The 26,294-nt window shown below is 47.8% G+C and overlaps 1 protein-coding gene across 1 annotated transcript in view; it reads right to left on the bottom strand.

Annotated features, from left to right (window-relative positions):
• Positions 1 to 26,294, bottom strand: part of Abtb2 (ankyrin repeat and BTB domain containing 2) — a 165,000-nt gene that overhangs the window by 62,329 nt on the left and 76,377 nt on the right. The gene's annotated exons all lie outside the window — the stretch shown is intronic.

The following is a 26,294-nucleotide window of genomic DNA, read 5'->3' as shown; positions in this document are numbered from 1 at the left end:
GGGAAAAGGGAGATAAACAGACAAAGATTGGGGGAGGGGGATGAATAACAGCTCAGCTCACATCAGTTGCAAAGTTCCTCCTTGTGGAACACTTGGCTGGGCCCTAATCATTCTGGAGTCTTTGAAGACAGAGGGGGCCGTAGCTATGTGGAAACTTCAGGGATTCTGACCATTTTCCAAATATTTGGTGGAACTGTTTAAGCAGCTTTTACCTGTAGGAGAAATAATATTCTTTGCTTGGTGATGCTCAAGTTGACGGGGAGTTGAATGCAAATATAAATGGTTGGTTATCTGAAATGTCTCAGGAAGTAAGTACGCTGTTCGGAGATATTTTATGGAGCTGTGATCAAGTATCATGTCCCCTTCTGGACCATGTCAAACCTTGTGTTTGTGAGAGATTTTTCACCTATATGGAAACACATCACCTCTACCAGAGTGCCATGAAGAGACAGATGCCCCGCTAATGGCCGAAGAAGAACCATCCACTGTTGGTGGCCTTCTAAGGCTCACCGTGACTGGACCTCACTATGATCCCTAATGTCCTGCTGTCAGCAGTTTCCTGTTACTGCGACGACCTCCTCTGCCAGATTATTTCTGACTGCGATAAGGAAACAGCCACTTCCAAGCATCTTCTCACATACTGAATGATCATCTGTGTAACTCTGAACTTGTGATGGAGGCTGGCTTCACTGGGGCCCCACAGTCAAGTAGAGCACACAGCTAAGTGGAGTTCTCTGCCTTCTCTAAAGTACTCATGCAGATGGAGAGGATCTCACCACAAGACAAACAACCAAGACTGGAAGTTCCCCATGAAGAGCGGCCCTGGGACCATGGATGAGAAGAAGGCTCCCTTCTTGGCCACACCAGATCCGACTCACTTACATTTCTGTACCCCTCTCTTTCTATCTGGGAGGCTAAAGGGGCCTTGTTTAAGAGAGTCATGCTATAGGTGACATTATTTCCTCTTCCTCTGGAGAGGGTATGTCAGGACTGAGCAGAGCAGGCCACTTCTACCCAGGAATCTGTGGTCTTCCCAGGAGGCCAATTTCCATTTGACCTGCTTCCTTGATACGACATGGTCCAGTCCATCTGACGGCCAGAGCTGAGAGGAACAGTGTGCTCTGCAGGGGATCTTGCCTTTCACCAGCTTCTGGGTTTGTGTGCCCACCTGTACAGGGCTCATCAGAAGCCTCAAGGCTGAGCCAGCCAAGACTTCACTGAGCCCTGTCTTTGTCTACTCTTGCCCTGGGTTACCGGCCAGAAAAGAACAGGTGCCCTTCTCTGGAACTCTGACTTACTATGTAGTATAAACTTTAGTCCTCTGTGAAGGGGCTCATCTCTGCTTAAAGGTGTCTGCCACTGTCCCTCTACAGCACTTTTCTTCACTTCTGACAAGGACCCACTAGAGAGCCATAGCCAAAGGGCAGAAAGAGATCTCAGTCTGAATGGGACTCTTTCCCAGAGAATCAAGGTTGCTCAAGATCCATGCAGCACTGAAGTATCATTTAGCAGTCAGGTAGAGTTTATTTCCCTCACACAATCAGTTTCCTTACCACAACGATGGGTAATGGACATAGATTTAATGGTTCACAGTAAACTAATCATAATTGCAATTGCTGTTCATCACATCTCTGGGATGCTCATCACAGACTTTTTTGCCCTGGGCTTTCCAAGAAAGGATGAGAAGGAAAACGTTGTGTATGTTCATCCCACCCCCCACCCCTGTCCTCTTCCTTTTCTTCCCTTCTTCCTTTTTGTTCAGTGGGGGGGGGGGGGGGTGCACAGGGTCTTGTTATGTAGGTTAGGCAGGCCCTCTAGTCCCAGTGACCCTCCTATCTCTTTCTTCTGGGTACTGGGACTACAGGTACTACCACACTCAGTCTGCTCCCTCTTTAAAGCTCAAAACCAAGAATCTCCACAAAGGATGCCCTCCTGCCCCACAGTCTCACTAACTTTTCCAGGCGATAAACTGACTGCATTTGTTGATGGTGGAGCAGAGTTTGCCTTCAAGAGTGGCTCCAAGGCCAGGGTCACATTCACAGGGAATCTCTGGTATCTGTCCTGTCCATGAGCAGGATGTGACTTATCTCACTAGAAGGGGACCTAAAAGTGACACTTTGCTTTCTTCATCATAGCCCCTCTGCCCACAGAGGCCCACCTGCCAGCACTCCTAAGACCAAGGCAGCAGAGATTTCTAATCACCTAGTGTTCCATCAAAAGATGCTCTCCTGTCTGTGCCCTGTTCCTCCCTGGATCCTGCTTGTGCACACATGGAGGACTTGAGGCAGACTGCTCTTTCTAGAAGGGCTGCATTACAGCCGAGTGGTTAAAAGGACGGCTTGGGAACCAGATGGCTCTCCATGGTTTGAAGCAAAATTTTCATTTCTTTTTGCATCTGTCTCCTCACGGTTTCTCTTATTCTAATATGTAAATGTCTCCCCCCTTTATTATCCCTGAATGGTACCAATGTTTTAAAGTTCCTGGTTGTGTTTAAGTCAGCAATATGCCAAGGCCTCAGAAAGAATAGGGGCTGGGCCCTGTGAAGCGTCTTGTGATGGGTCCACAGGGTGATCTTGTCTCCTAGCCCCAGACTTGTTTCAGCTAATGCAGAGAGTGGGAGGAGACACCCTGGCCCTCTCCTGCTGGTCACTACTTACTGTAACTCTGCTCCCGGTCACCTTCCTCCCGAGGCTGGGTGAGGACTCCAGAAGAGTAGCTGGGCTTATAAAAAGTGCCCCCTTATAAACGACATCAGAACTTGCTCCTGCATGGGTGATGCTTTTGGCTTTCTCGTTATGAGTGCAGCTCTGTGACGTACCTCTATGTCATCCTGAGTCACAGCTGGCCACACCCCCCTGACCCAAAGTGCCAGAGTTCTGAACCTAGAGGGCAAGGGACAAGAGGGACCAGAGGCAGGCCTCTGGGAGGACATTTTTTTTTTTAATTGTCATCGGGCTGCTTTGTGACTTTTGGAATTGTGACTCCTAACCTCTGCATGGCCAGGAGTCTGCCAGGTACTCAGGATATGGTGTGTAACATACAGGAGTAGTAGTGACAGTGAGGGTGAGGGAGTGACAGGCAAATGCTTGCGTCACCCTCATCATGGGGCTCACGAATGCTCAGTGAGCAGCAGCATGTCTGGGTGCTCGCTAGTGTTTGTTTTTGGAGAAGCGGGGTGACAGAAGGGGCAGGAAGCTGTGTGAGTTAGTTCTCTAGTAGTCAGAAGGACACTCATTCTGAGGTGCTGGGAGAACAGGAAAATTATATCTATGTGGGGAATGACCAGTCAGGACTTCTCCCTGTCCTAAGGCCATGGGCACATCTAGTCACCACAGGCTGATATCTGCTGAGCCCTTAGTTGTCACCTAGACAAATGGTCCAGGCATGCACGGCCTTGCTAACCCTCAAGGTCTAGGCAGGATGGAACAGTGCCTTTGTTTTCCGGAAGAACTAGAGCTCAGAAAGGTCAAGCAGCCATCCTGGACACAAAGAGGAGGACTGAAGTCATGTAGTTAGGACGCCAGGCTGCTCTTCAAGTCGGAGCCTCCGCCTTGCACAGCACTGCCCCTGCTCCAGCTCACTGGCTGCCTGCATTTGGAGCCCCACACAGAAAGGGCAGACATGCATGGTGGTGGAACCTTCCTTCCAAGAGAAAACACACATGGTCACCTTGGCCCCTCCTGGATGAGGAGGCGGTTATCTCCACAAACCAGGGAGAAATGAGCAGTTCAACCCATTCTGGATTTTGCCTTAGCTGTGACAGAGCACCTCTTCGGAGGCTCCCCTTGTTCCTCTGCAGCTCTCCTCTAGCAGCAGACACCACCAACAGCAAAGAGTCCTTATGCAATGATACTCTTCTAGCATCCATCTGCTATCAATTAATCTACAGAAGCACTCCAGAGAGTAGGTCCCAATCTTGACACTAGTCTATCAATTTATTATCCGCCTGTGAACATGGGAAGAGCAGTACTGATTCTCCTCTAGACCTTCTATAGCCCTGACATCAGTTCTGGAAAGTCCTTGGCACAGACTTGGCATTTGGGAGGGGAAAACTTGAAGCCTTGGGCAGACAGCAAAACCCAGCCCTGATAAAGCGGGAGCAGGGTTTTCTTCAAAGACACACCCCAGCCTCAGGTATGGGGCAGCGAGTGATTCATCAGGAGGCATTTCCCAGGTCTAGAAAGGGCTGTCCAGGGAAAACCCCGCCTTGTCTGTGTGTCACCATCCCCGTTCCCTAATAACCAGCCGAGTTTCTGGAGGGACAGAGTCTGCCGTCTGGCTCTCAAGTCCAGCACTACAAACTGGCCCGCTGCTGAAACCTACCGACCACCCCACTTCCTCCGTGTCCGTCCTAAGCCAGGCCCTACGCTGGTCCTGGATACACAGAAAAGAGAGGTCAGCCCCCTCTTCAGTAGCCATCTAAGGCTCTGTCAGGTCATACCTGCCCCAGGACAGGGACACCGACTTTTGCAGATGCCCTGGAGGACCACACGGAGTGGGTTTTCCCTCGTGTAATTTTAAACTTGTTTCCAGTTAAGTGAATGAGCAGCTCTAGAACACAGGAGACACCAGGACAGTTTGTCAGGCTTCCTCTGACCTTCCAAAACTTGCAGTGAAAAGGGAAGCGGGCCAGGGCGGGCAGTGGGAAAAGCAGAGAGGCAGCAGTTTCGCCAGCAGCACAAAGGGACTGAAAGCCCCGCACATTTTCAATGTGTGACTAGAACAATCCACAGCTGTACCCCAGCACAAATGCCGGGCAACAGTGCTGCGGCACCAAGGGCCATGAGCAGCCTCCCCGGAGGCTACACAGGCCCCTAACCCGGGACCTGTGCCTCTCCTGCGTATCTTCTCTCTCACTTCATCTACTCTACGCCGGGATAGATGAGAGCTGGGCTTACCGGCAGGCAGCCTGGGTCACTCTACACACTTCCTCCAGTATATCTGCGATGTGACCTTGGCTTTACCTCTTTAGGCTTGACTTCATCATCTGTAAAACTGGAACACTTGGGCCTACCTCATAAAACTGGTGTCCTCAGTAAGTCCATAGGAAACCTCACTTAGAATATGGACACCCTTCCTCAATAAATACCAGGTATTGTTAAGCCCAGCTGGTGTGTCATCTTTCTATCTCGTATGTCGTAAAGCTGAAGCAGACTTCCCAAGGTCATGACCTGCTCGGGCCCCATGCTACTTCCTCTTAGGCTGGTGCCCATTCATTGCACCTCCTCCTTCAGACCAGCTCTCTCTCCTCAGAGTCCTGCGGAGTAGAGACTGCTTTGTCCCACGGCAGCATCTTCCCCAGTAGCCAACTGTCTCGAGTCACCTGGCATCCTGGGCTGAAAGACCTGAGGCCTGACTCAGCTGACTAGGGTGCCAAGACACCTGATCTGGAGCAGCAATTTGTCTCCAGTGGTCATGGTTCTGTCTGCTCGCCTTCTCTCTCTCTCTCTTTCTGATACGGGAGAAACTGGGAGGAGACAGGTGACTCACAAGTATACCAGTGTCCAGACAACAGCTGCCTCTCACATACTCGGACACACCTGGGCTCCTTCTCACAGGGCAGTGTCTCACATGAAGGGAAATGGAAGCTTTTATGTGGGCTGCTTCTCCCACTTAGCACTGCTGGACGAAGGCCCAGGTCCTACCACTGCCCTCAGCTACAGCTGCTGTGCTGTTATGGACTGAAGAGTCAACTAGGGAACAGCCCAGGTTTAACGCTGTAGTCACAGAAACATGGATCCCAGCAGACGAAGGAAGTTCTCCACAGTGTGGGACCACAAAGGCTGAGAGTTCATAGTCAGCCTTTGCTGCTGGTCTTGCAATATGCATATACCAGCAGCCTACATCCACAAATGGCAGTGGAAGGGCAGTGGGCAGGCAGGCACCTGCTGTCTCCTACCTAACATGCTTCATTCTTCCCAGAATGCCTCTATGCCTACCAGGCTCCACGTCTTCTTGAAGATATGGCTCCCTTGGCCAGAGCCATGTCTCAGCATTGATCTTGGACATGGCAGATCTCAGCAGTGCCTCTGAGGGTCAGACTCCCCACAAGGCTACTGCAAGCCAGAACCAGGTAAATACCTATGCAGGGCCTATTCCAAGGGCAGGCTCAGTGACTACACAAGCCTTTGTGAGGATTTGATGGGCGTCTGTGGGAGTGCTGGAAGTTTTCAGGCCTCAACAGCAGGTCCTGCCAACTGCTCCCTAATCCTATGTCTCCTTTATTCAAATAGGACTTTCCAGGTAAACAAGGCAAAGGAGCAGACAGGCAACCTACCAGCTCCTTAAACAAGTTCCAGGAGAGGGGCCCAGTTTGCAGGGCTTTAAATCTAAACTGCAACCAAAGGTCATTCTTGCTTTTTCTTTTGTGTGCATGTAATTTTTTTTAAACGCAGCCCTGTTGGCTTCCAATTTGTGACAGAACTCTGGCCTATGCCTCTCTGAGTGTTAAGATTACAAGCACGCCACCACATCTGGTTCATGTGGTGACAAGGACCTCCTCCCCAACCCCTAGGCTTCCCACTTGCTAGGTAAGCTCTCTGCCTATTGAGCTACATATGCCATAAGCCCTTTGGTTTGGTTTTTAAGAGACAGATCTTATTTCCCTAAAAGGCACTCCCACTTGCTTTGAGTCCTATTACAACAGAAAGCCTCACTTATTCTTGTATCTTTAGATCCCTAACATACAAATGTGCTTCTTTGAAATGAGCCTTGGGATGCTTAACAAATCACTTTTTAAAAGTTATTTTTTATGTTTCCTTATTTTATTTTCTGTGTACAACTATTTTGTCTGCATGTATGCATGTGTACCATGTATGTACCTGGTGCCCAAAGAAGTCAGAAGAGGGTGTAAGATCCCCTGGAACTGGAGTTACTGATGGTTGTTAGCCACCATGTAAGTGCTAAGAACCAAACCTAGGCCTCCCTGCAAGAGCAAAAAGTGCTCTTAACTCCTGAGCCACCTCTCCAGCCCCCGCCCTTTTTTGGACAAGGTCTCAGTATATCTCCCAGGCTGACTTCGAAGTTACAATCCTCCTGTCTCATTCTCAGATGTGCACCCCTACACTGGCAACAAATTGCTTTTTGCCAGTTCAGTTTCTTACTAAAGTGACTCAGTCTGGGTTTCTGCCTGATGAAACTGTGGTCCCCACTGTCACTGGGTGGCCAGCTTGCTTCTCACACTACCCCCACCTCCGTTCTCCAAGACTTTGCTGAAGGTGAACAAAACATCCCCTGAAATCCCAGTCAACTAGGGACTCTCCCGGGCAAGCAACACAATTACTTAGGAAGACTGTGCATTTAACTACAAACCAGGACCCCTGCTGAGTACTTTAACACATCCCTTGATACAAGCCTCTCAAAAACTGACTAAAGCTGTTACTGGCACTGTTTTGTGCATGAAGAAAGAAGGTCAGGATTTCAGGGGAACATAAGACAAATGTTGAGTGTTGGATCTTCTGAAGAAGCACGCACAGTCACTGTTAGTATCTATGGATGCTCACATCCCTTCTGTAACAGCATGTGCATGTCATCTACTCAATCCTCCCGGATACCTTCAGTCATTTGTAGGTGACTTGTAATACCTGATACAAGGTAAATGCTTTGTACACAGTAATTGCACCATATTGTTTAAAGACTAATGGCATGAAAAATAACACGTTTGGCACTGGTACATCTTTAATTTTAAAAAATGTTTCGATCTGTCCTTGGCTGAATCCACAGACACAGCCTACAGATGTGAAAAACACACTGTTCATGCTGAGTGTGTAACACAAGCACAGAAGGAAGACCCGCTGAATGTGAAGGTGGTACTTCCTGTTCAACCTATGAATCCACTGGGGGAAGCCCACATTTCCACAGAGGAACACCAGGGAGAAATGGGTTGTTTCCAATAACATCCTCCTTACTGCTGATCAGGACTCCATTTCCATTCGACAGTCCTAGGAACCAGAACAACTACAATCCAAAGAGTGAATTATTCAAAAGTAGATGGCATTATGATGCCATGCCCTTGTAATCCTGGCACTCACATTCAAGAGACAGAGGTAAGAAGATCAGGTTACACAGTGAATTTGAGGCTACCCTGGGCTATGTATCTCAAAAAAGGGGCAGGGGTGAGCAGAATTGCGACTTGGTCCGTTTCAGAGATGGCTCTGTCTACTGAGGGGACATCAGGCCCTGCTTTAGCGTCTGATGTGACTGAAACTTCCTCCCATCCTCCCCCAACTTCCTTTGTGAATAAAAAACAAGAGGTAACATGGTGGCGCCCTCCTGTAATTTGCAGAACTTGGCTATCAGAGATGTGTCTCAAAAACCACAAAAGGAGTGGGGGCGTAGCTTAGTGTAGGCAATTCTACCACGTGAGAGGCCCTAGGTTCAACTCCTGCCCTGTGCCCAGTTCTGTAAACACACACACACACACACACACACACACACACACACACACACACACACAAGTAAAATTAACTCACAAGCATGGTTTTCATGAGTGAATGTAAATGCACAACTTTTGAAAGAGGGATACATCGAGTCTGGGTATTAGAAATGGACATACATTGCATAGCGTAAAAACACTTGTGAGGCTGGGGAGATGGCTTAGTGGGCAGAGTGCTTGCCTCACAAATATGAAGACTTGGCTTGGGTCTTCAGTACCCATGGAGAAGCCAGATATGACGGCATGTGTCCGTAACCCAAGCATAGATGGGAAGGGAAAAGAGCTAGGTAGCTCCGGGGCTTGCTAGCCAGCCAGTCTAGCTGACATAACTGAGCTTGGTTCAGTGGCTCCGTTTCAAAAAAGTAAGGTGGAGAGCAACAGAAACTTGGTGTCAGCTTCTGGCCTCACACACATCACACACACACACACACACACACACACACACACACACACACACACACACACTTGAGATTCAAGATGCTCATGGCTTCTATCCCTGTGAACGTGCCCACCCACAGTCTTGACCTCACAAGCTTTTCAGAGCAGTCGTGAACATGAGACCTCTCATGGTTCTGGCGGAATTAAAAATGCCTATGTTGCTCAGTGACCATGAAGAACTCCCTGGGAACTTAGTGACAACTTAAGCTGGTCCTGGAAGAAGAGCGGGGAAACTGAGGCAGAGAGAATAGAGATTCCAGGAGGAGCAAAGACAGAAAGCACAGACTGCCAAGCACAGAAATAAGGAGTGTGTTCACAAGACTAAGGGATGGAAGACTGGTGTGAGGGTCATGAGGACCTGTGTCTCATCTGCCGGCAGTAAGAAGTCACCGAAGAGCATACTCCCCAGGTCTCTTTTGAGGGCCTTAAGAATCCTTCAGCCCTTCCAGCCTATAGGTTCCAGAGGGGTAGTCATGCTCACACCCACAGTGATGCCCAGCATGTAGTATGTAGAGTAAAGGGATGCTAAATGTACACCCCAACATTTCCAGTACTTGTCGAGATGCCTTTGCTGTCTGTGGGGAGAAAGTGGGTTTATTGCCACCAGATGACAGTTACAGAAAGCACAAGGGGCCAGGCACAGGAAAAAGGGGTGTGGGAAGATGGACCTTCACAACAGGGGGAGGAAGGCTGTTTTCTTTAAGCGCTATAATTACCTTTCCACCCAAAGGGGTGGGGGAGGAGGCACAGTTCTAGAAGGGGAGAGATGAAGAAAGAAAAGAGTTTTGGCAGAAGAATGCTTCCTTGTTCTTAGCTCCAGAACAACCCGTGGGCTCCAGAGGCCTTGAGGGAGACTGACTGAGAGGGGCAGCCCCAACACTCTGCTACTTTGTGCAACAAACCTTAGGCCTCCCCTAGTAATCTGCAGCTGCCACTGTAAAGACTTTCCTGTTCATGAGGGAGGATGTTTTGTCCATTTTATCTTCAGGATAACACGGAGGTAGAAGCCCTCATCCCAGTTTTCAGATGAGAAGACTGAGGTGAAGGAACTTGTGCAAGATCACAGGCTAAAGGCAGAGCAGAACTCAGATCCAGCTCGGTGTAAATCAAACATGTTTTCTCTGTATTGCTGCTTCTGAACTCAGAGGCTATACCCACAGAGTTGGCAGGTAGTCTAAGACATGGGCCTTCTATACCCTGGTTTCCGAGAGCCTACTCGTTGTTGAGGGAAGATAGGAGGTTCTTCACAGAGGCAAGCAAAACACCTCCTCTCTTCTATTAATACAACCACCAAAACCAAAATAGAGGAGATGAGGCTGCCCTGGGTGTGGTGCTCTAACTTTAGAGGGCTTCGTTGACTCATGCCTCCAGGGAGGTGAGGGGCCTGCTCAGACAGCGTGGCTAGCTTCTGATATGCCTACATGACACTCTAAGTGGGACAGGAAGGGCTTATGTTCAGAGGGCGACTGCATGGAGAATCCTGGCCAGAACTTTAAACCCCCTCCTCCAGGCAGCAAGGGAACATCAGTGGGTAGCTCTGTTGAGGGAACACAGTCCTCCACCTTCCTCTTAGTCACTAGTGACCAGGAGCCAGTCCTTGCCAGCAGGCATCAGGTACACTGGGAAAGGCCATACACCCTCTCTATGCTGTGATGAAAACCCCAGTTTTTTTGAAGGGGAAAAAGCATTTATGTTGCCTCATTATATTATAAGCCACAGTGTCACCCCCTAATGTTTTTCTGGGACTAGGTGTGATGGAAACAGGTTATTAGGTTTTTCAGATTGGAGCACCACACAGATAAAAGGCATTATGCCAAAGGAACTCAAAATGGGGTTGAGAACACAACTGTCTCTCAGGAAGCAACTGAAGAACAGTAGAAAGATCTCTACAGTAAAATGAGATGTGAGGCACCGCAGACTAAAGGAAGATGAACATCTGAAAGATGAACATGCTCTGGGTTAGGTTGTTTGTGCTGGTGGCGATGGGGGAGCCTGGAGATGGAACACGACCTCCTTCTTCACCATCCTGAGTACTCACAGTGTGCAGGGTACTCGGGGATCCAGAAGGCCTCAAGCATCCCTCAGCCACAAAAGGCTCATATTCCAACTGGGAAGACGGGACTTTAATGAAACATTGAATGCCAAGGTAAGCCTAAGATGGTGGCTCTGAGCTCAGGCTCCAGGGAGCATGAAAGAAAGTCAAAATGAAGGCCACCAGATATAGCACTGTCCCCATCCCAGAGCTGTGCCAAAGCCTCATGCCACCATGCCTGGGAGAGGGAGGCTAGAGCCACTGTGAGGGTCTGGCCACCTGGGTAGTTAAGAAGGAAGAGAAGCAGAAGGATTCTCCCAGTCCTTACCCAGCAGCACCTTCCTGAGGTTAGAGTCTTTCCTGTCCTAGACCCCAGCTGCTTCTAATAATCCGTTCCCTCTTCATGTCCACTTACACTAAATCATATCATAGCTTATGACCATAGGAGTTGCTCCCTAACCTAGTACTGGAGACAATGAGACTACAAGCTGAATGAGACTACCAGGGGGCTATAGGTGAACTGGACCTCCCCTGGCTAGCCCTGGTTGGCTTTCAACTGATCCACGTGTAGCCTGGGGTTTGACTCCATGCCTCCATCTGTGGATGAAAAGTTGCTTTCATGGAGAGACTTTTGTGCTGGCCTGAGCTCCCTTCCTGGCTAGCTAGTTAATGAAGGGAAGGCCCAGTCCCAGCTCTCTGCTTACAACTAGGTTAAAAGCCCTGGCTGGCCCACTTCACTCTGGGAACACAGTCAGTGTAGAGCACCCTTTGCTACCTGTCAGACACCCAGCCACCTGCTATTACCACATGCTCTTTGCTGCACCTGGGCCATTTGCTACCTGGACACACATACCCAGCCATCTGCTATTACCACATCTTCTGCTATGCTGCACCTGGGCCAAGAGACTCCCAAGGCTTCTTCACTCTGCTCACTGTGAGTTCCTGGGAGTATCACTCACAAGACAGCAACTCCCTGCTCCCTGCTCCACTGCAGGCAGACTTGGTTGAGCCCTGGGAAGCCAGCCTCCTTATTAAATGACTGCTATGGAGCAGCAGGGGTAACAGAAAGCCAGTAGTTCTTCAGCTTCTTGGGAACATCCCTCTCCCCATCTCTACGAGGAGTCGAGCTCTCTTCTACTCAGGAAGGGTAGAAGGTAGAAGGGCTGGTGCTTTGGACTCTGGGCACTGAAACGACAACCACCATCTGGCCACCACACCCATGAGTTTACAACTCTTCTCCCACTCCCCAGGGAAGCTCTTTGGTCATTCCTAGGGTGGCCCCTGAAGACAGCATCCACCCCTATGGATTTTCAGTTTCCTGTTTGGTGTAGCGGCAGCAAGAACAGCATCTGCAGCTTAAAAAGCCAAGTTTCAATGTCTTAAGCTATTTAAGCAATTCTTTTTTTTTTTTTTTTTTTTTTTTTTTGGTTTTTCGAGACAGGGTTTCTCTGTGTAGCTTTGCGCCTTTCCTGGATCTCGTGCTGTAGACCAGGCTGGCCTCGAACTCACAGAGATCCGCCTGCCTCTGCCTCCCGAGTGCTGGGATTAAAGGCGTGCGCCACCACCGCCCGGCTAAGCAATTCTTTTAGTATCAGATACTAAGCCAAGTGCTTTGTGGACACAACTGTATTATTGATCTTCTGAGCAACCCTGAAAGGAAGGCATGTTAGTTTTTCTTTGTTACAGATGAGGAAGGTGAGGGGCCAGAGAAGTGAGACAAGCTGCCTGTTCCCCCACAGGTAAACCTGGAGCCTGGAAAAGAGCTGCCTCCATGCAGAATCTTCTCTATGACTGTGGCTCTACCTGGTTCCTCCTGTCACACAAAACAGCAATATTGAGCAGGGCAGCTATCAATTACATGTGGCTACTGAGCACTTAAAATACAGCCAGTAAATATTAAAAACTAAATTTTTACCTTTACCTCCATAGAATTAATAATTAGTTTGCAGGGAGGTTGAATTAGGGTCTTGGCTATGTAGACCATGTTGGCCTTGAGCTCTTTTGCATGTGCATGTGTATTTATCTCTGTGCACATGTGTGCACGTGTGTGGGAGGCCGGAAGACAACCTTGGATATTCTTTCACTGGCTTGGAACTCACCAAGGAGGCTAGGCTGGCTGGCCAGCCATTAAGTCCCAAGGGTCCACCCCAGTACTGGGATTACAAAGTGCACCACCCTGGCCAGCTCTTATTATATGGGTTCTAGACATCATACTAAGGTCTCCATGCTTTTAAGGCAAGTATTTTACCAACTGAGACATCTTCCCAGCTCCCTGGCTTCAAATTCTTAATGTTCCTGCTTCAGCCTCTTAAGTACAATATTACAGGCACGAGCCTTCATGCCTGCCATGCCATTTGTGATTTGTTTAAATGGCCATATGGCCACCATACCAGATAACATGGGTACATAGCTGTAGTTAGTACAAAGTATTTCCAGTCACTCCCTATCACTTTTCACAACAGGGCAAACGAGGCAAGTAGAACACTCCCATTAACAGGTAAGAAACTTCAAACTGGAGTAAACACTTTGCTCTTTAAATTCCCCAACTCTTCCCATTAGAAGAGCTTTACCCTAACATGGCACCTAATGTTGGGACAAGGAGTGACTAAGTAGTAGCCTGGCTCTAATAACACACCATGCTCTCACTCCACCCCTCTCCTGAGTTAGAAAGTAGGAGGGACAAATGCATACAGCCCAGAGCAGGGATCTCCTCAGGGCAAAATGGACATCAGAATGGTGATCAGAATCCAAGATGTTCTGTGATGTGGTGTGGTTCCAAGTGTCTTTTTCTTTTTCTTCCCCCCCCCCCCCCTTTGGTTTTTTCGAGAAAGGGTTTCTCTGTGTAGCTTTGCACCTTTTCTGGAACTCGCTTTGTAGACCAGGCTGGCCTCGAACTCACAGAGATCCGCCTGCCTCCGCCTCCCGAGTGCTGGGATTAAAGTCGTGCGCCACCACCGCCCGGCCCAAGTGTCTTTTCTTGCATTTCCCCACTTCCTTCCTCTCTTCCTTTCCTCGCTCCCCCACCCTGCATGTCGATTTTGTTTCATTGTTTTTGAAACAGGTCTTGCTCTGTAGCCCAGGCTGGCCTCAAACTCACAATGCTCCCACTTCACCCTCCAAGTGCAGGGATCTTTGGTATATGCCACCATGCCTGACTCTTTCTCTTCCTTCCTTCCTTTCTTCTTTAGAAAAAGTCTCAAACTCAAGTTACTTTTCTTCACATAAGGTGAATGAGGCAGAAATTAAATGCATTAATTCTCTCTTCCATCAGCCTTGTCCCAGGAGCCATAACCAGAGGGAATAGGCTTGATTCACACTAGCTTTGAGGGCATTTTAAAATCTCCTTATATGAAACCTAATTCCTGGTCATTTTTCCTGACATAACTACCCCAGCCCAACTCCCGAACATCCCCGCTCCCTGAAATGGAATAGAACCCACTGAGGTAGGTACTCAGGCCTCACTCACTCGGGCTCTAACCCACTGCCAGTTCCTGATTTCAGCTGTAACACCCACACTAGGGTCAGCTTATAAGCTACTGGAGGGAGGGAGGTCTCAAGACAGAAATAAATCACACCAGTAACAGACACCGGAAAAACGTGAATTCAATAAAGCACAGACAGGAAATAAATCACTGCCAGCCACTAGTGACCAGTGCAAAGCTGTTGGCTTTTTTGTTCCCAACTCTGGTCCCTGGTGAGTGCCACTGATTCTGGGAGAGGCTACCCTTCGTCAAGCTGAATACTGCTGTATTTCAGCTTCAGGTTTCCAATGAGAAACAAGCCCAGGTCTGTCGTATGCTTTCCTGTGCCTCTGCTATAACAACACATCATTTGAGGATCTACGTTAAAGCAAACACCAGATGGTGGTGGTGTAGAAAGCTGTCCCGGGTTCTGACCTTCCAGTTAGAGGGGGTTTGTTTGGGGAAAAGGAGGCAAGGTTTGGGGAGAATCAAGCCAGTAACAAGACCAGGTGTCAGCAACCTGTACAGTGTGACATTCCGGGACCACTGGGGAAAAATGGCCTGGTGTCAGGTTCTAAACACTTAAGGCAAAACTGCCAATGACATTTTTCTTTAAGTTAAAAATGGTTCATGAAATCTATTTTCCTAGCCCTGCCCCCTTTTTCTTTCTTTTTCTTCAGGGGGAGCAGTAAGGTGAGTCACAGGCTACCCTAAAGGGAAATTATATCCTGAGACATCTCACTGGTGGACTCTCACAGCTATGCAGCTGCTGGAGCAAAACAGAGATTACCCTGTTTCTAGCCCAAGATGCCTGGGAGGCTCCGAGTCACTCCCACATCATGGCTTACCCAGACACAGAGCCTCTCACAGCAGTCACACACCCTCTTAGCAGTTTAGCCACTAAAGGCACACTTGTTTAGTGAGTTTAAAGGATTTAAACACACAGAACAACTTCATTATTCCTCACATGTGAAATGATCCCATGGATGAGGATGAAGAGAAACTGTCCTGGTCCTACTCTGTTGGCTTGTTACAAAGATGGTCTCAAGACTGACCTCTGAATCCTCACTTGTCTATTCTGACTTGAGTAAGTCCATTCTGCACACACACGCTCTTTGTGGACACAGCAACAGAGAAGAAAAACCATGACTAAAGCATTTATCAAATCAACTGAGTCTCCAGGAGGCTTCAGGGACACCAAGAGGTGAAGAGACTGTTTAGACCAGAAGAGGTCTCAGAACCCAGCCCAGGAAGGGCGAACCTGCTGTCATATACTCAGAAGAACTTGGTAACGTCTATTATTATTATTATTATTTTATTACTATTAAGAGTTGTATGTGGGTGCTTGTGGAATTTAGAGGACAACTCTGTGGCTTATGTTTTCTCCTTCTTTCCGGTGATGGAACTCATTTTCTTCAGGCTGTGAGGGCAAGTGCTTTTACCTGACAAGCCATCTCTGCAGCCCCTAGAGCTTCCTAGAGTGATAGGAACGCTCTTTTTCTTTAACACGGTAGTCACTAATGGCTACTGAGTCCTTTAACTAGCTGAGACACATTCCTGGTCTCAGCTTCCCGAGTGCTCACATTACAGGTATGAGCTACAATGGCCAGCCTTTTCTTGTTCTTTAGAGCCACTAGAGTCCCAGGCTTTTGGCCTCCTTCAGCCAAGATCACACCTGGACACCCAGTCACAAAGCCCAGAACTCCCTTTAATAATAACCATACATAACCACCTGAGCCCCCAAAAGCATGTTCCAAGTGACCACGGGCTATAGCGCCTCGGTCTTCCAGCCAGCTGGGAAGTTCTGGAAACTCCAGGCCCAGTAGAAGGAACACCTTGGCTCCTTTTTGGGACCTTCAGGTAGAGTCCTCTACATGGTTCCAGAAACTACTGTGGGAGCCCTTGTAGGAGTCCCAGTCTGCTTTTCACCATTAAAAAAAGTCCAGATTATGGGTCCTGTGTCAAGCTCATTGTATCCTCACATTGGCTCTCAACTTCATTTTACTCATTCCGAAAGTTACCGATGGCCGCGGTGAAGCCGAATTCACACAAGAGTGTGTGAGGGTGCTGTGCAGACGCCTGTCCCACCTGGTTATTTTCATCTAGTCCTAATAATGATGGAGAGGAGGAAGGTGGTACTGTTTTATTGTATGTCACCTCTGTGTTTTACATGGGAAACACATTTGTCGAATACAGATGTTAGAAGCCTAAAGATGATCGTGTGTCAAAAATTAGTCAACCTCTTGGTACTTCGGTGTCATTTATAAAATGGAATGATGGGAGTAGCTACGTGATTCTGAGCATTATTGGAGGTAAAACATATACAGACCTAAGACCTGTTTCTAGCACCTGGGAACAGTCCTGGTTCTGTGGGGGCATCTTCTTTTCCTTCCTTTGAGTAGGCAGGAGCTGGCCTGCAGCCTTATAGGTACTTGAATATCTAGACCATCAGTGCCTTTCAAAATTGGCTTGGTCAGCTTTAGAGGCTAGCACCTCTGGAGGGCTAATAAATCTCCAGAGATCTTCCCCCAAATAAATAGAGAGCAAATAACAAAACAAACAAGTCTCAACTACATGTCAGACAAACTTTGGAACATCTACTTTCCTTGGTACCCCTACCCAGGTGCAAAGAGATCAGAATGAGACCTACCATCCTTTGCTTAGAGACTCCTGCCACCAACACTCAAAGGCCCGGAGAGCTGAGGAGTGTGATGGAGTGGAATGGAGAAAAGCATACCGAATACAAAAGACAGGCTTTCTGAATTCAGTCTACTCATGTGATCCTGGCAGAGACTGTCCCTGAGCTCTGCAGGAACACATAGTAGCTCTTAAATAATAAATACTCAAGTTCCCCACCACTGGTCATACCGTAATTCAATGAGGGGTCCCTGAAGAGTACACATCAGCACATGCCCAGCACACTCCCCAGGTAGAGTTACTTCCAGAACAGTCTCTGGAAACACACACCTACCTCCTTCCAGGGATCAATCTGATAAGGGAGTAACAGTTGTGTTTAAATGGACACTTGGCCCAGGACCATCTCCTTGGAAGGATTCACTTATTGTGTGGACTCGCCTCAAGCATCCTATCCAAGATTCCATTTTGGAAATGTAAAAATGGGAACCCACAGACACCAAGTGTCCTACCCAGGGCTATGGAAGGTGAGGATAGAATTGAGGTGGGTGTCTGAGATCCAGTTTCTACTTCAAGTCCCTCTCATCTTCCCCTTCCTCCAAACACGCTTTCCTACCCTCTGTGGGTTGACATGTCTTTGTATCTAAATAAGACTTTGCAAAAACACTTTAATATTCTGTTTTTATCACTCAGGTAGGTGGAGAAACCTGCAAGATTTCTAAAGTGTATAAGTTACTATAAAAGTAGAAAATTTTCTGGAATGATTCATGTATCAACTTTCAGTATAACTTATCAACGGTATGGGCCAAGGTCAAGGTTTGCATGGAAGAAAGAGCTATATAAATGCCTCTGTTTACAACGTTCTTTACTTGGGTTTCCAGTAAGTACTTGTATTCCTCTCTGAATTGGAAAGTTTAGATCATAAAAATCTCCATCTCCACCAAAATTTTTGGATTTATACTAGTTGCATTATATAAAACATGTACTTTAATTTATTTGTTTAGTACAAAGTCTTATGTAGCCTGGGCTAGCCTTGAATTCACTGTGTACCTGAGGATAACCTTGAACATCTGATTTTCTTGCCTCTACCTCCTACCTGCTAGGATTATTGGCTTGTAGCACTCTGCCTGACTCTGACTTCATTTTTATTTCTGCAGATCCAGCAGGGTGATAATGAAACCTATTAAGAAGGACGATAATTGGACTTCTGTCTTACAGATTAATAGAGAGGACATGAATTACAAGCAAAGGAAGGAAGAGACCTCCAGAAAACCTGATGCTTGCTCAGCTGTAATGAGTTAATCCACTTAGACACTATGCATAATGGGTATTATGATAAATTTATAATTATCAGCATTTTCACTCTTTGGAAATGCTACTACACATCCTCCCTTGGCTTCCCCCTGTCAAAGGCACAGCCATTTTCATGATTTGGTGAATAAGCTACATTCTTCTGGCTTTCAACAAGCACCACACAGTGCTGTCTGTCCCACCCCTCAAATTAAACAAGACTTGTGTGGCACAGCTGCAGATCCCGGCTGCCAGCGTTTGGGAGCGCAGAACAACTTCCTGCTTGGCAGGGCAGGCTGATGGTTTTCACAGAGCCCTTTCAGTCCCCCAAACACCAGCATCTCCCTGGTCCCCACCACCTCACATCCTCATGTGCAGAAGGGTGAAATCAGGGACCACTACATCCATTCTATGAGAGAGAAGTAGGTGCTATCCAGAGATGCAACAGGCTCAAGGCTGGCACATCTTGATACATGGAACATGGGTTAGGAACATGCATTGGTTAGGAGCAACATTCTGGTTCTCTAAGGGATAAAGACAATTCCAGCAAGTTCTCCTTTAACAACATTCTTGTCTGTGTTTTACTCCCAAGATCGCCAATCTGGGCACCTCCACTGAAGATGTAAAAGCTTACAAGTGAAGTAACCTGTCCAAGGTCACAACCCCTGCCGGATCCAAGATTTACTTCTCCATCTGACTGGCAGACCAGAACCCTTCAGGAGCTCAGAGCCAGCGGACAGACAAGACAAAGGAGGGTCCTCCTACAACAACATAGGTCCTTCCCTATGCTAACAAGGATGCATAGGGAAGCTGTGGGTATCGTCCAATTACACCTCTAGCAACAATTACATCCACTCCCAGCCCACCCCCACCATCTTTTCTGGGTGGATTTTTCTTCCTCCATTAGCCTTGATAAATGACATGGCCCCACAGCAGGGACTGTTTCTTCCTCTCAGCTTTGTTTGGAGCATTGTCCCAGCAGGGCTCAAATAGAGGGCTATTATTAATGGTGACAATAATGCGATACTGTTTTCTCAAGGGCCCCCACCAGGGCTGGCCAGGTCAGCGCTGGCTACTTGCTGCCACCTCTTGCTGGTGGCTTGCATCTGCTAAAGGCCAGCTGTTCCGAGGATGGCACCCTGTCCTCTATGTCCAGTTATTGCCACTTTCATTACATCCTCTATAGCCCTGAAAATTGGACTGAGGAGAGCCACCAGACCGTGCCAGAGAGCAAAGAAAGGACTAGCCAGGCTACATAGGAGGCACCCCAGGCCCAGAGCTATGGGCTCCCGATTTATTTAGAACTGAGGTCACTCCCAGTCCGAGGCCTGAGTGCTAAATGGCTCTGGAGACAGTTGTAGCATCAGAATACTATGAGGGTAACTCTGGTTGCATGACTTTTTCGGCCTTGTGGGTTAAGGATTATGTCTTGTGGTGGGCAAAGGGAACACAGGGAGCCGTTGCATGACTAGGCTCACATGTGGGGGCCCATGTTTGTGTTACTGTTCATCTAAGAGCCAGACTCATTGTTCAGATCCCTGAACTGGGTTCTGGCTATAAATTCATAAGAAAGGCTCAGTGAATAAAATAAAATTGATTTTAACTTTAATTAATTTGGGGAAGGCAGTGTCTCATACAGCCCAGGTTGGCCTCAAACTCACTATGTAGCTGAGAGTGAACTTGAACTTCTGATCTACCTGTTTCTACGCCCTGAGTAATGGGATTACAGGTGTGTACCACAACACCTAATTTCATGTGGTGCTAGGGATGAAGCCAGGGCTTTGTATATGCAAGGTGAGCACTCTGCCAACTAGGCTTCATTCTTAACCACTAAAAATTGTTCTTTTTATTGTAATAAAAGAAAACAGGATTGCTTGGAATGGTAGTGTATGCCTATAATCCTGGCACCTGGGAGACGTAGGCAAGAGGACCACAAGCTGGAGATCTTAGTCAGCTGTAGTCTGAAAATATTAAATGGAAATTTCTGGAAGCAATTCCTAAGTTTTCAACTGTATACTATTCTAAGTAATTAATAAAAACCGCACACCTCTTCCCTCAGATGGGAACCACCCCTGTGTGCAGTTGGTCCACACTACATATACCACCTGCCCTTTCGTCACTACAGTCTCAATGATCAGACTGCCTCAAACAACCCCAATTTTACCTAACAATGGTCGGGAGTACAGGTTAGTGATGCTGTCAATTAGTCTATGTCAGAAGAAAACAGTAACGGGCTTGAAGGGGGAAAGCAGAAGTTCTCAACAAGGAAAGAAAACAATCATGCTGAGGCTGCTGAGGTCTTTCAGAAAAACACAACCTGAGAATTTTTGAAGAAGGAAAAAGATTGGTGTGGTTTTGCTGTCACACCCAAACTGTAAAGGTTGAAGCCACAGTGCATACATAGGTGCTTCTTTAAAGTGGAAAAGGCTTCGCATTTGTGTGTGGGTGTCTAGGAAAAGCACAGCACACACAAGGGGTCGGCGCTATCCATGGCATTCTGAGGCAGTCATCGGAGGTCTTAGGAAGTGTCCTCTATGGATGAAAGGGATTACTGTATAGTCTTCTGCCGGCCCTCAGGTCTGAGTTAGCACATCTCCAATGGCAGAGTGTCCCCTCCCTCCACACTGACAAACAACTCACCTGATCAGGCTTTGCTTTTCCTGTCACCTGCTACCCTTAGCTGAAATTTCTCTGAGTGGGAGGAGGGGACTGGTGAGGAGGCTGGTGAGCTGGGCAAGTATAGGAGTGTGTTAAGAGTCCCCAGCTTGCCACAGGACTGACATGTCTCTGCTTATGGCCTCACAGTCTGAGAAATACCTTCTGGGAACACAGCTCAAGTCTGGACACATTAAGAAGACGAAGGTGGATGAGCTAGACCTGCCTCCTAGAGTCCTTTTCTTGTAGACCACAGAGCAAGAGGCAGCTGACATTCGCAGCATTCAGTCCATCCTCTGGCCCCCTCGCCTGCATCTCTGCTGGGAGGCTGAGGACAGTGCTCCACGCCGACCTCCTCCTGGGTCTGGCACCTAACTAGCTTTGCTCTAACAGTCTTCCAGAGAGGGGTCCCCATACCTTCTCTAAGGGAGGTGACACTGGCCTCACCAGGATTCTCCAGGAAGAGAAAAGGGTGGGGGAGTCCTGGGGCCATCAGGGGGATCTCCCACACCCGATCTTCTAGAAGCAGCTTGGAGGGGAACCTGGATGTGGAAGTAAGAGCACAGGGCTCAGGCTGAGAGTCCACCAGGGGTCTAGCTCTCTCTAGCTTTCTTGGTCTTAGATCTTTCCTCTCAGAAGAGAGTTGCAATTTGCCCAGCCCCCACGATTAAGGAGCATATCAAGTAAGATGACGTGGGCTCATGGTTCCTTCTGTGCTCTGGATAAGAAGAGAGGCTATGGCGTCTGGGTACAGTCAGCATTTTTGTTCTGAAGCAAAGCATGTAGGAGTAAGCCGATGCCTTGGGATGCTAAACTTATGGCCCACATCCATAGGAATTTTCCCAGATGCTCTGGGGAGACTTTTCAAACTCAGAAAAATCTGACCTTAAACTTACTGCTGTCAGCGTTTAGCTGAATTGGTTGGTCACTCTCTCTACCTTTTTTCAGCCTTTTCTCCTTAAACGGACCAAAGAAACCTACAGAGAAACTCAAAACCAGAACACTGGTCAACTACAAAAGCCCTCTTTGTTTTGGACCAGCCACTTCTAGAGCACTGTGCTAAGCAGGTCCAGGGTGGATGCGACATTCCTACAGCTGGGGCAATACTGCCTGCAGCCCAGCCACACCCCACCCCACCGTGGTCTGCTTCCTTATCCTGGGCAGAGGGCTTGGCTTCCTTTTTATCTAAGACTGCTTCTGGCCTAAAGATTGTTCATGCCCGTATTCAAAGTCCTTGGCCATCAAAAGAGAATTTAGTTCAGTCTAGAAGGTGAGGAATGAATGAGAAGATGTGTAAACAAAGCCAGTTCTTCCATAACCAACTCAGAACTTACAAAGTTACCTTATTTTCTTATGACTCTGTGGTCAGAAGAAAGGACGTCTGGCCTATGCCTGCCAAGGAAGATGCAGGAAAAGGAGGACGAACAACAACCCAAACACTCTGAGAAGCAGATCTTTAATTGTCCTTAGAAAAGGAGCCATGAGCAACGGTTCCCATGCATCCTGGTTGGGCTCTTCACTGTCCTGAGGGAGGCAATGAGTGGGGAGGCCCGTCCAGAATCCAATCATGGGGAGAGAAAGAGAACTGGGAGGAGGTGCTAAAGCAGGTACCCTCAGCACCGTGAGTCTGTCAACCTCTGGGCGATACCAAGGAAGTTCTCAGCCCATACATGGATGTTCTCAGAGATGTCTCACAAGGTCCCTTCACCAGACACCCTCGGTGGACCTGCTAGCAAACACCAGGAGTGATCTGGTCCCATTTCTACCATTCATTCATTATGGGGTTGTACAGCAGCCCCACCCTTCCTGGCCTTAGTTTCCTCTTCTGTGAGCTGAGTTGGTGGATGAGACTGAGTCCCTCCAGCTCTGCTGCTGTGTACTTGGCTAGCCTGCAGGAAAACAGTGGTGTGTCTTGTTATTTCTGAGCAAAGGCCCTAATTGTTCTCCACAGCCCTGAACTCCTCTATCTAAAGTCCACAAGCACTCTTCCCCCTCCCTCCCACTACCCTCCTTCCTCTGAGACCCACAAGTCTGTTACAGAACATTCATTTATTTTTCTTTGGTGCTGGGGCTGAACACTCTGATGACTAAGCCATTGAATTTTCATATGCTACTGTGCTCCCGGGAGGATGCCTCCACTCCCAGCCCCCACCTCCGTCCCTGTACCCTGCAAGGACATGTGGTAGTGGTTAGGAACAGTTTGATCAAGTTTAGGTTTCAGGGTGGAGAGAAGGGGGAGGGCTGGTGGCCAGGCATGATAAATGGACACAACATTCAGAGGGCCACTCGGAAAATAAACATACAGCCTCCTTTGAGTAAGCCCACTAAAAACAAGCTCCCCCAAAGCCCTTTTCTCTATTTTGGTGAGTGGAAGGAGGACAGGGGCTGTGGGAGGTGGCAAGAAGAGGCAGGGTTCTTTAGATGGCTAAACGCCGTCGAGGGCACAGAAACAATTGTATTGACAGCAGCTAGACTGACCAACAGACAATGCCAACCATATGTCACAAATGCAATGTCCCCCATGGCTGAAGCTGGGTTTCTAGCTCATGAGATCCTGGGTTAACTCCCCAGAGAAGTCTGACTCACCATGTCAGAGGTGGGCGATACAAGCAGCTGGAACACCCCACTGGGGCTCAGTCTTGTTGACTTTCTGAAAGCCCCTCACGAGAGACAACTTCCTTAACTTCTCTTTCTGGAACCTCCCCTAACCACTCTCCCATGCTAGTGTAATTATTACCTGACCCCTATTTTACATTTCTATCCAAGTAGTTTAAAAACCCTAGTGAGAGACCAGCTCCCACATTTATTTACCCCACGGACTCTTGAGGAGTGAGGGATAAGAGACTTAGATAGAAACAGAGGGGAGAGAGAAACAGAAACACAGGACAGCCTCAGGTGGGCCTGGATCCTTATCCACTGGCTCAGAACTTCATTCACAAGGGCTTTTTTATAGCAATCCAAGGGGCAAAAGACCTCCGCCTTGCTAGATACAGTCAAGTGCAGACCCTTCCAAACACCTGGTACTCAGGCCTGTGGTCCAATCATCCTCTTATACAGTCCTGCTGGGTAAAGCTACTAGGAAACCTCAGTGGGCTCCAGCAAACCCTAACCTTGAGTCCTGAACACAGTTGGATAGAGTGACATCAAAGAATTACAATGTTCTAACTGTGATAATGACACTTGGTGATTCTCTTAGCTGCACCTCCATCCTGATACCTTTCAAGGATTTAAAAAGATACATAGTATATACACATAGTATGACGAAAACGACATGAGATAGGGAACACATTTCCAAACAGCTCAGCTACAACAGCAAAGTGATAGGTAATGTGGGACAAGCTCATGACAGCTGGGGAGTATGAGTGGTGACTATGCCGGAGTATTCCAGACAGCTCGGTCTGAATGTTTGAAAATATCTGTGATACAGAAAAAGACAATCTGAAAAACAGTCCTAGACTCTCAATGGTAAGAGTCTACCTCCAACCAGTGGAGGAGTGGGGAGTTTGGAAGAAGAGCCCAGGAGGGAGGAGCATGGCACCTCTGCTCTCTGCCAATTTCATGTTTGTCGTGTAAGAGCTTGTACAAGTGCTCCTGAGAAGGAAATCATCAGTGACTCAGGCTATGCAGGAAACCACTGGAGACGGCCCTTATTGATCACCTTCCACGATGGGTTTCATCTGGAGTCTCTCTCCAAGGGTCTTAGATACAATCCTCCTAGTTTGGCAAGTAGCTGAGAAAATGACAGTTCCCTTACCTCAGCTTCTATTGTAAATAGAATAGAGATAAATGGAAAGCATGCCATTAGTTTCTTCCCGAGTTAGCAAAGCAGGTTTGATCCTACATATTTGAGAGTCTAAGTATGTGAGTTCAGATGACTACAAGAAAGAAATAGTCCCCCGGAAAATGATGGAATTAGAAACCATCATATTAAACAAAAAACTCAGAAAGACAAATATCATGTTTCCTCATAAGTGAAATCTACATTAATTTTTTTTTGTATGAGATGGAGTCTCACATTGTAGCCAAGGTTGGCTGCAAACCTGAGGCAAACCCCTCCTGCCTTATAGACTTCCCATGCACAACTATGCTTCACATGCGTGTATTTTATATATTCACATTTTATATTTTAAGTTATATGCTGATATGTCAAATTCGTACAAAGTGGACTAAGGAGGGACAATTTAGGAAGTAGAGGCACAGCAAGTGGAGGAAGGGGCTCGAGAAGAAGAAAGCAGAATCGATGAAAATATCATAGTGAACCATTATTTTGTATGGTAACTTAAAAAATGAATTGAAGGAAGGAGAGGAAGGAAGATGTATTCATCAGAGCTGCTGGAATGAGAGACTGGAGACAGAAGTCCCTCTCACTGTGACATCCACTCCCTTCTTCCCTCACAGAGGATGCTGGGACCAGCTAGAGGAAGGATGCTGATCCCTAGACAATTCATTGTAGAAACTCACAAAAGAATCCTGTCTGCCATCAGCCAATTCCAATGCAGGTCCTTGGAACCAGCTATGTCTCTATTGTCCATTTGCAGAACAAGGGATGGATAATGCCAAGTGTTTTGAAAGGCATTCAAACACTCCACTGATGGGGAGGGCGAACTGCTACACGAGGTACCAGGGGCTGCAGTAATAAAGCAGCAGAAACTGGAGGCTTGATTCATAGTATTTTAAACTCTTAATTAATCAAATAATTTAATGTGGGTCTTTTGTTGTTTTGAGACAGGGTCTCATACTTTTAGCCGAGGTTAGCCTGCAGTCTTCCTGCCTCAGCCTCCCCAGTGCTGGGATTAGAGGCTTGAGTCTAACCTGGTTCATGGAGGACTTTAAACAACAGAGATTTATCCTCTCACATCCCAGAGGCTGTCCTGAGCCAAGGCGTCAGCAAGGGCCTGTTTCCTTTGGGATATGGCAGCAGGAAGCCTTCCCCTCTCCTGGGGACAGCTATCCATCCCTGGCTCCTAGGGATTCCTCATTCATGTCTGTCTGTCCTGTCACAGTGTTTTCCTGTGTGTCTCTGTCCCCTTCCTCAAGTTTCCCTCATTGTTCCCTTGAACTTTACTGTGTGTACATGTATGTTCATGTGTGTGTGTATGTGTGTGGGGAGGACAACTGTGCAGACTCAGCTCTTCCCTTCAACTTGGAATGATTTCTGGGAGGAGAACACAGCTTGCCAGGCTTCGTAATGGCAAGAACCTGTACCTCGCTAGCCCTCAGTCTTATTTTAACACCAGTCATGTTGGGTGAGGGGCTCACACACAGTACACCTGTGTCACCTGGTCTCGCTCAACTAACCCTAGCCCCAAAGACCCTGTCTCCAAATAGAGGCACATTCTGAAGTCTGCAG

The sequence above is a fragment of the Peromyscus californicus genome, unplaced genomic scaffold (assembly GCF_007827085.1).
Source record: "Peromyscus californicus insignis strain IS unplaced genomic scaffold, ASM782708v3 Scaffold_7__1_contigs__length_154581171, whole genome shotgun sequence".
In the NCBI taxonomy this organism is placed as follows: Eukaryota; Metazoa; Chordata; class Mammalia; order Rodentia; family Cricetidae; genus Peromyscus; species Peromyscus californicus.
This window is presented reverse-complemented; position numbering and strand designations above follow the sequence as displayed.